Source organism: Quercus lobata, chromosome 5 (assembly GCF_001633185.2).
Source record: "Quercus lobata isolate SW786 chromosome 5, ValleyOak3.0 Primary Assembly, whole genome shotgun sequence".
Taxonomy (NCBI): Eukaryota; Viridiplantae; Streptophyta; class Magnoliopsida; order Fagales; family Fagaceae; genus Quercus; species Quercus lobata.
The window spans coordinates 35,020,601-35,031,737 of record NC_044908.1 but is presented as its reverse complement, the minus strand read 5'-3'; positions in this window follow the sequence as shown (position 1 = coordinate 35,031,737).

Sequence of the window (11,137 nt, the reverse complement as noted above, 5' to 3'; positions counted from 1 at the left end):
TGTAAACAAAACCAAAAAAAAAAAAAAAATCTACACTATAAATATGAACAACCCCATAAAAACCAAGATCTTAGTTTGAGGAAGTGTCTTGAGGGAAAAGAAGGAGGAAGGTGGGTCGGAGGAGGTGGATCAATGAGGACAAGGGATGAGCCAGTGGAGGTGGGTTGGGTAGGAAGAAGAATGGGTCAGTGGAGAGAAGAGAGAGAGGAGGAAGAGAGAAGTGTGAAACTACCAACACCGGCGGAATGGCTTGCATGAACGACAAAGGGGGCCATGGGTCGAGGGCTGGTTCTAGGCTTCACTAGCGATACCCTCTCCTTTATTCTCAGCCTGGGCTTGGCGTGAATGATGAGAGTGTCTTCTTCAGGTTTACTCTTTAAGTTCTCTCTCTCTCTCTCTCTCTTTGGGTGTGTGAGTCTGGAAAATGATTTGAAGGTAAATGAAATATGTAATCCATTTTACAGGTCAAAGGACGAATTTTACGGAAAAAGTTTAATATTTTCAATTTGACTTTATTTTACTTTTGCACCCAAACACGCATCAAGGTGTAAAATATTTTCCCAATTCCATTTACACCCAAAACAAACATAGCCAAAGTATCAAAGAGATCATACAACTAATTTTTTGATAATTTTGGTGGCCATCGCCTACTTGAAATATTAAAATCACTATGAAGGCGTTTGGATTGTGCTTGCCAAGGGCGTTTCAGCATTTGGGTTTTGGATTACGGTGGGACCCACGCTACAGTGCCACGAAATTAAACACGCAAAAGTTCAACTGAAACGCATGGATGAAAGATTAAACGCATCGTTTCATTAACACTGTGCATGTGTGTATATTGTTCATGGACACCCTTGAAAGGAAACGCGTACACTAGTGTGTATTGTTCACTCATCTGACCCACGAAAAAGCAGAGTAAAATAAACACAAAACAGTGTGTTCAGGCCAACGGCTATTTTTGCATTCTTAGGTTTCTTCTTTCTTTCAACTACCGTAGAAGATGTCTTCAAATTTCTTCAATGCTCCGTCCTCTTCCTCTTTAATAAATTGCACCTACCTACCAACCAATAAACCATCAAAACAGAGGAAACACAGTAATTGCAAACTCATTACGCGAAATAAGCTAAAATTTCCCCCTCTGTTCTTCCTTCACTCGAGCTCACCTTCTCTCCGTTTGGGACATCCTTGCCACCATTGTGGGTCTCTGCATTCACGGGTAAGTTGTGTCTAACATCTCATACTCTCTGATCTGTTGGTGTATGGTTATATTATTTTCCATTAGGCTTCAATCTATGGTTTTGTGTTCAACGTTTGTGTGTGGTTTTTGTGTTTTCCATGACACTTGAATTTGGGTTTCTTTCCTTCGTGTAATTTTGTATATTTCTCTTCCTGCCTATGTTGTATTTGGATTATGTGAATTTACTTTGCATTTTTCATGTGGGCATGCGTAACTAATTATGATATGCATATGAATTGTTTGTTGAAATGCCTCAATGAGTATAGAAGGAAGTTGTTGTAGCAAAAATGGGTAAGGGGAAATCGAAGGACGGTGGTAATGATGCAAGATTTGGGTAGAAAGAACCAGCGGAACTAAAAGTTTTTTGTGATTTGTGTGCTGCTCAAGTCCTAGCTGAGAAGAGGAATGAAGGATTTTTGAGAAAGGAAGGGGTTGATGCAGTGATTACGAAGTTGGATGAAATGGGAAAAGTGGTGACTCATTTGTAATTTAAAAACAAATGAGATCATCTGAGAAAACAGCAGAAGGCTTGGAAGGAGTGTTTTGACCGTGAGACTGGGTTGGGTTATGATTCTGTAACTGGCAAGCTTGAGGCCAGTGATGAGTGGTAGACCCAAAAGATTGAGGTTAGTTCACTTTATATAATTGTGAAAAACTCAATTATCTACAACTATATTGTGTTCTAACTACTGGTTGTCCACATGTAAGCATGTCCCAAGGTATTAACCTTTAAAAAGAAAGGTTTGCCAAATGTTGAGTCCATGGGAATCATGTTTGACGGCACAGTTGCAACAGGGAAAAATGCATTCTGTACAAGTGTTGAAATACCAAAGGAAAGCATCGAAGGGTCTGGGGATTTTGCTGATAACAAAAAATTTGTTGACCCCCAGTGTCAACCCTCTACGAATGTTGACCTAATGGAGGTTGAAGGCCCATCATCATCGAGGGCAGGACCGGTAGTGAATAAGGGGAAAGGCTTGGTAAGCGATGTCCACCATTTTAGGGGAATTTCAAAGAAACCAAGAAAAATGCGTTCAGTTGTGTAAGAGATGTCCAACTTTTTGAAGAACATCTCAGATGTTATTGTTGAAAGTAGAAGTGTAAGCACTCGTACACCATTTGCTTCTACAGCAACTGCTGAGGTTCAAGCAATTCTGGACATGGTGTTGAGCCTACTTGGGGTGCAATCGAGTGATCGCCTTCATCTATTCAACACCTGCTTTATCATAGGAAACTCAGAGCATAGGATCATGTTTGCAACACTTGTTCACAACAAGGATGTCCAGCTGAAATGGCTAGAGATGCAGTACCAAATGGACCCTCAAGATCCGTTTGGATTGAACTTATTGTTGCTGAAACTGAAAACTGAAAACTGAAAACATTATAGCAAAATAATTTTTAAATGTGTGAATAGTATCATGGGACCCGTAAACAGTGCATGAACAGTGCGTGAACAGTGTTTTTTGTCCCTTGCACAGTAAAATCATGTGATTTTACTGTTCATGCGCAGGGAAAAAAAAAAAAAAAAAAAGAGCTTGAAAACGCAACGCCACTTTCAGCCACTTTAAGCCCAATTCAAACGCTCACTCAATATCATTTTTCCTGAAGGAAAGGGGATTGTCTTGATAAGGTTGCTTAGGCTTGGTGTTGTAGTAATCGAATTTTCTTTATGTACCTGTTGCATTTTTTTTTTTTTTTTTTTTATTGGTAGAAACTATGTTTACCATGGGTGTGTATGTAAGACAATGGTTACTAATTAATTGTCATCTAGTGTATGCTTACCTTTTCCTTTTTCTTCTGCTAGTGTTTATAATTGTCATCTATAAGTAAGACAATGGTTACTAATTAAACCATAGCTCTAATTGCATCAATGTCTACCCCATAGTTTGAAGTAAACTTATTACAATCTAGATCTTGAATGAGTCTTTGTTTTCATTTTTTTCCCTCTAATGGGTATCTGAAGCTTCCTAGTTAAATTGTTAAATGCATGGATTTTGTATGTGTATATATATTCTTGGGTCTCAATTTTGGATGCCCAGACATAAAGTTCTGTCTTTTATTTTTTATTTTTGTTTAATTTTTCTTAGCTTTATTGTTTTTTTCTGGTCTGGATCATCCAACTGTTTGTTTAGAATTTTACTCTATGATTTTGTTGAAATCAGTTTCAACTATGTTGAATTATATGGTTGAAAATATTGTGCAAGTTTCTTACTATTTTTCTAGTGTTGATTCAGTGTACATTCCTTAGTTAGCAATGTGTCTGAGTTGGGATCAAGCTAAGTTCACTTGTTGATGCAAAAAGGTTGTTTGATGAAGTGTCATAGCTTCAATTTCATCCTTATACAAAAACACTACATGGGTCTCATGCTATAACTTTCAAAATCGAAGTCCCTAAACTATTACTTGGGTCATTCATCCGTCAAATTTCAACATCAAGTAAATTCCATCACTTATTGTTAGAACTTGACTTGATTAAGGAAAAATTTGACTTGATTTTAAAAAGTTGAGATATGAAATTGACAAAATTAGATATAGTAGAATAGATTTGAAATTAAAGGCATTGTTGGAGCACCAAAAGTGTAGTTTGGTCTCTCTCTCTCTCTCTCTCTCTCATAAATTATGTTCAAATGTATGTTTTGTATGAGGTCATATGATAATGAAATTGGATTTTACTTTGCAGGTTATTGGTATCCTCACTGAAACATATTTAGCCTTGTTGATGAACTGGGAATTAAGCCATTCACAAATTGGATAAAATCTGCATAGTACTTAGGAGAGGGGTTAGAGGTAATCACCAGCTTTCTTTTCTCTTGTTGTTTGAAGGAGATTTGATATGCAGATTATAATCCCATAGTTCCTATTTTATTGCATTAGTAAACTCAATTTGATGTTATGATGTCTTCTCTAGGATTTTGACAAATCAGATATTCAGTTGGAAGCATTGTTGATAGAACTCTTTTTTATTGGTCTTGTGCTAGGGGTCTTACAAATTGCAACACTCTTAAATATTTCACAGAATCACTTCTATTTTGTGCATAACCTTCTGTAATTAGTTTTAGTTATAGAGTGCTCATCATCCTGAGCATGAAGTAATCTATTTTATTTGTAAATTTATTACTAATAAAAAAAATAGATTGCCGGAAAACATGGACAACAGTTGTGCTTTGGGATTTATGGCTGATTTGATGTGGTTTTTGGTGGATATTACTAGAGAAAATATGTGGGATTTTATGGTTTTGATAGGTAAGGAGACCAGCTTGATTTGGGGTTGTAAAGAAGAACAAAAGGAGAGTAATTTATTGTTGTTCATGGACTGTATGAACCATGAGGTGAACAGTAACTGTGCACCAAAGAGAAAGAGAGATAAGAATATTCTAGGTACTTCAGCCTCATTTTCCATTAATGAAAGTCTGAATAAAAGACTCCTAATACCTTTGAGAAGCTCTAGACTAATCTAGATCAAGCACTATTTAAAAACTATGGTCATAGGTGAAAGACAATTTCATGAGGGATCTAAATTGCAAGTATTAATAGTCAATAGACAGATTTAGAAGCTACCCCAAACATAAGAGTGTTGTGCATTTTAGCCTAAAAGGTTTGGAGTGGTTTTGTAATCTTTCTAGTCAGATGATCAATTTTAACAAATCTGTAGTGTTTTTCCTGAGCGTGTAAAGAACATGTTATAACTCTTTTTAAGGTTAAAGCTTAAAGAATCTAATTTGGTTGGTAACACCTGTAGGTTTTTGTTCTCTCTCTTTACGTTGTACCTGCTGTATTTACTCCAGCCAATCTTAAAAGTTTCCTTCTATTTGGATTTTAGTGGTAAGGTACTGAACATGTATAGCACCCCGTTAGATGGTCTTTTGTTATTATTGGTTAATTCTTCGAAAAGTCTGGCTTTTAGGCTTTAATTTCTTTTAACAAGTCTGATTTTGAATTCCCTTCTCTCCCATTCTAATAAAAATTGAAGGTGTTTGGGGCATTAGCAAGAATGAGATGTCATTGAACTTGCCTGGCAACATGGACTCTTTTATGCGACGTTGTTCTTGTGTTATTGATTTTTACTAATATCTATTAGTATCTCCAATTGGACTTTGAATTGTAAAGTGTAAACATTAAAAATATCATTGATTTGCCAAATACTCAAGCTCTTAATTATGCTGCAATATTCACGGGTACTGTTATCACAGCCTCTAAACAGCCCTAGCTAGCCTCTCTCTAATTCTTCTTCTTTCCTACCCTAACCCCACCACAAATAAACGTAGGCAAATCCCTAATTTGTCCTACATCAGTGTGTAACAATGATAGGAGTGCTCTGGTGTATTGGGTGTTGTTGGTGCGTGGGGTGCTGATGACTGGTGTGTGGAGTGCTGATGTGGCCAGGAGCTGCTACGCTTGTGATCAGGGGTTGCTGCTACCATGTATATGACCGAAGTAATTGTGAAGTTAGTTAATGGATAGTTCTAATTGGTATTATTCTGTTAGTTACAACAATTGAGTGATGGGGTGGTTAGTTAGTTAGTAGCAGTTATAGGGAATACCAATGTACCACAATTCTGTTAAGCTCGGGTATAAAGGAATGTAGGGTTTGAAGGTATGAATCAATGAGAAATCTAATGCAAATTCCTGTGTCTTCACTCTTCTTAATCTCTATCTCTTCCTCTGTCTAAACTCTCACTGTTCCATTCTTCTTTCCATCCCCTGTTTCTTCTTATTTGGATAGGAATAAGGTGAATCAGAATCAGTACTTTCATTTCATGAAAATATGCAATTCTTTATTTATTGATTTATTTTTCAAAATTACAAATTTGACTCAAATGGCTGCTTTAGATATTCTTGAAGGACTTCAAGGGCAACACTCATGCAAAATACCCCAAAAGAATTTTGAATTTCCAGATGGGCATGGATTTCTCTTTCAAGTCAGTGGGGCACTTAGCTGATTTATTGTACTTTGTTAATTAAATATTATATAAATTCAACCATTTTTTTGTTACTATTTTCTCCTTATGATAGAATTATGAAATTAATGCATTTCTTGATTTCCAGGAATTGATTGGTGCTCTTCTTGGACACTCTTTGTTTTGTCTGTTCCCAGTCACTAATAGAGGTGTTGAACATCTTCCAACAATCAACTTTGATCAATTGTTTGCGTATGTGAGCTTGAGCTTTCTTTTGTGAAATCTTTTATCAGTCTTGTTCAAGAAATTATAGGATATGAATCATCCTTGTGACAATATGTTTCAGTTTTCTACTTGTATATCTCTGATCCCTTTCATAGATAATATTATGGATGAAGAAGAGCATTTTTATGTATCATAGTTGATAATGCCATTCTGATTGGTCTAGATAAGTAGAAAATTTTATTCAATAGGTTAGAAATTCTGATTGGTCTAGATAATATAAAATTTAATTGTTAAGTTTGGCTAACAAGTGGCTATACATGGATACCATTTTTACTGATATGCATAAAAATTTTTGAGGTGACATTGAAGAGTATAACACAAACCATGTGCTATTTAAATCCCAAATACTCGTTTTATTGCTCCAAGAAGAACATCATATGCTGTAGAAGGTTGCTGCAGTAGAGGGTTTGAATTTTCTTTGCATCTGAATGTCTGGTAGGAATTAACATACATGTGGATGGTATAACCTATATCACCCAAATATTCTTGATTTTCTTTAGCACATGTGTTGAATGTTGATAGAAAGGATCGGTGTAGAAAATGACAAATCTATACACTTTTTAGTCCATGTAATTGTATGGGTTTATTATTTTATTCTATTTACAATTGATTTATATTCTTCAAGTTGGTTTATCATTTATTAGAATTTTATATTTTTCTATTTGAAGGCTAACTTATATTTTTCTTATCTGGATAGGAATAAGCAGCTTTTGTGAAGTAAGTTTTTTTTTTTTTTAAAAAAAAATTATTTGCTTACAGGTTTCTGGAAAAAGAAAAAGAAAAAAGTCTCAAGGCATACAAAAGGATGGATTTGCTAAACGATTCATCTAATTCCTAGTGAGTTTCTATACTTTCTCCTCTGGATGTGAATATACAATTTTTAGTAATCTTGGATGAAATCATGGAAGCATATGTAGGGACGTAGACTTCGAGTTGAGCGATGACATTGTACTCGCAGCATATATAGTTGGGTGTGCAACAGTAGCTTAAGTGGAGACCTATATGACCAAAGTATCAATGCATACAAATATACAAACATGGTAGGAATGGGTATAATATATTTTAAATGGAAATGAGAAGAAATGTCGCAATGTCTTTAGACTATCAAGCCATGTGTTTCGACAATTGTGTAATACACTACGCACTTAGTATGGATGTGATGGTACCAAAAGAGTTTGCCTGTAAGAGTCTGTAGCAATGACATTGGTGGTACTTGGTAATGCCATGGGTAACAGAATAACGCATGATAGATTTCAGCATTCAGGTGAGACAGTGCATCGACACGTGGCCATGGTAGTGACATTGTTAGCCACCATTATGGCAGCAGACATTATCAAGCCTGCTGATCCTACATTTCGTGACGTGTTATCACATATTCGCAGTTCAAATCGATATTGGCCACATTTCAAGGTACTTTGTGAATTTGGTATTTTAACTTAATTTTATTCAAATTATCTTTATAGTCATACCACGTATTTCATTTCACATGGTATTTTTGTGACAATGGTTAGGGTTGCATTGGTGCATTGATGGGATTCACGTCCCCGTAGTCTTACCAGTTGAGGAGCAACACCCATATAGAAGAAGGAAGGGGATCACAATGACAAATTGCATGTGTGCATGTGTTGGATGGGAAGGGTCAGCGCATGACACACGAACCTTTTTAAATTGCCTCAATAATGAGAGTAACAACTTCCCAAAACCTCCAGCTAGTTTGTAAATATGCAATTTAATTATAGTATTAAAGTATGTATTATGTAGTGAAAATGCTAATGTAATAAATGTGTTCATTTGTAAGAAAGTATTATCTTGTTGATTCAGAGTACCCTATGAAGAGAGGGTTCCCTGCACCATATAAGGGGGAGAGATACCACATCCCCGAGTTTCAGCAAGGTGAACAGCTGCATCATCTAGAGGAGAAATTTAATTATCTCCATTCCTCACTTTGTTCGATCATATAACGAACTTTCGGAGTTTGGAAGAATAGGTGGAAAATTTTGAAAAGTATGCCAGCCTTTCATATACGTACTCAAAATCGCATCATTGTTGCTACAATGGTTCTTCATAATTTTATTACAACATATGAAAACAATGACGGTGAATGTGGGCCTTCTGCATGAGGCACATATGGAAGTAATGAGGGAGGTCATTATGTTGGAGTGGCACATGTGGTCTCTTACTTGGACGAACCTGAGATGAGAGAGGTTCAGAATAGTATCACAGCATTGATATGTAGAGACCATAATTGATGGTTCACAAACTTCAATGTAATACCATTTTGTTGGGCAGAACTAATGGCTCACAAAACTTAATTGTAATACCTTCGATTTATGAAGTCGTATATATCATTACATGTGAAATTCATCAATATTGCAATAGTAGATTTCAAGCTTACAAGAGACTTCTGAATGAAGTCCAATCTTATTTGAACAAGAGATAAACTCAATGAATTTTAAGATTGCAACAGTAAACTGCGAGGAATTAAAAAAAAAAAAAAAATTCTACCCTCAATTTGTTTTAAAGACACCAAGAACCCTAACTATCAATTGCTGGCAAAGTGTATATATATATACATATATGTACAACAACAGAACTTACAATCTCCATCAACTTGGACATTAACATTATAGAGCAAATTCAAACGTCTCCACATTGTTTTAAGAAGCACAACTACATACATATCATAAACTGTTACTTGCAATAGTATGATTAACATACAAAACAAATGTAATAATATAAGTCTGTATTATTACATACATACACATCCCATTATAGCAAATACATGTACCTGATTTTGACTTTCCCAAACCTAGTAGAAAAGATAAGCAAAACTAGAAACATGACTGAGGAGACTACTAGAGCTATTGTCAACTTCTTTGCTTTCTCTTTAGAAATCATGCGTGTAGCCTTGGCTCTTTCAGCCTTTCGTTTTGCAATTCGCTCCCTTTCCAATGCTACGTCTGTCAGGGCGTGTGCTTGCTTCAACTCTTCATTGGCAACTTCCACCACATGCTCCAATTGCTTGAATTTGGCTATAGCTATAGGTGTTGTGGCTGCGCCACGCGTACAACAAATGCTGGTGTCTAACCACTTGAAGAACTTGCATGCACGGTCATCATTCTGCACAATACAATACAACACATAAACAAGAATACAACAAATTGGTTCTTTAATGCACAACACAAATATTTTGCCAATACTTGGATATGGTACTTACTGGCAACCAATAGCGACAAGTATAAAACCTCCTACCAAATGTATGAAGTTTTAGGGAAGTCTTAATGATGCAGTTGTCAACGTCACAAAAATGGCCATCATAACTGGAGAGATAGTCACTCGTTTCCGACATTGGCATATCTTGGGCTTGAAAAAGAAAAATAGAGGATAAGGTGTATATGTAAGTAATCAATATAACAGAAGAAATGAGAGAGCTAAATAACATTAATCTAATAAGCAATCTCATTGGTAACAAGTTGAACTGCTAGTTTGCTGCTTAACTAGAAGCAATTGCCACAACTACAAAAGGAACAATCAAGTAGACCAGATCAAGCCCAAGAATAAGTACCAATCCAAAACACAAACTAGTTTAATTTACCAAGATTTTTAGTCAGTTCCTAGATTCATTGAAAGTGAAAGTGCTACCTCTAAACTATTAAAGATCAAAACTTTGTAAAAAAGCAAAGTAACTAATAAATAGAGAGGACTAAAATTCTAGCAAATGAAACCCATTAACAAGAACTGAAATTCAAACAAAACAAGATAGAAAATAGTGAACAAAAATCTGAGAGAAGTCACCTTAGGGAAGTGGGTTTGGCTTTTTTTTGCTTCTGGTTTTTGAACTCAAGCTAATTCATCTGATACCTCATGTGTCTCCCACTTCCCAATTGCCATTCATTTCAAGTTTCAAGGAGTATTGTCATACGTAACGACAACTAGAGAATGTGAACCACTGAGAGTCACCAAGTTTTTATTTTATTTATTTATTTATTTTCGCGGGAAAAACACGACAGAGTTCCAGTCTTTTAGTCTTAGGCAGCAATGCAAACATATGCATAATCAATAAGAATCAATCATACAGACTATCCCTATATGACCATAAATTTAAATGGTAAAAATCAAAATTGAATGGTACATATATCAAAATTTCCAATAAATCACCATATATTTTCTTCTCCTTTTTTATGGGAAATATTTTCAAAGAAACCAGGAATTCTTGATGTGCAGCATATACTCTCTATAGAATTGCAAAGCCATTCTCAAGTATAAAGAAGTCCTACATTTCACACTCTACAATGATATTGAAACGCTATTGTAGCAATAAGATTTATTTATTAATTAGCAAGACAACAAACACAATGAATGAATAAATGGATGATTAAACGCCTCATTACCAGAGAAATATTTAACCAATAGATTAAAGTTGGACGATAATTTATTAAAAGAGAAACTAGAGGTCATAAAGAACCAAACAAGTAATACATGCAACTAGTCAATCAGTTTTATGACAAGAGAAACAAGAATTGAGAAAGTTGAAGATCTAATGAATAAGATAGATACCCTTATATCCCATTAACAGAGAAATACTGAATCAAAATCATGTAGATAGAACCCTAATATATCAATGTAGCACATGAACACACACCATTCTTGAGGTATTTACTCAACTTCCTTCTTATAATTCTAGTCTATTTCTTCAAACATAATCATATCCTTTTTG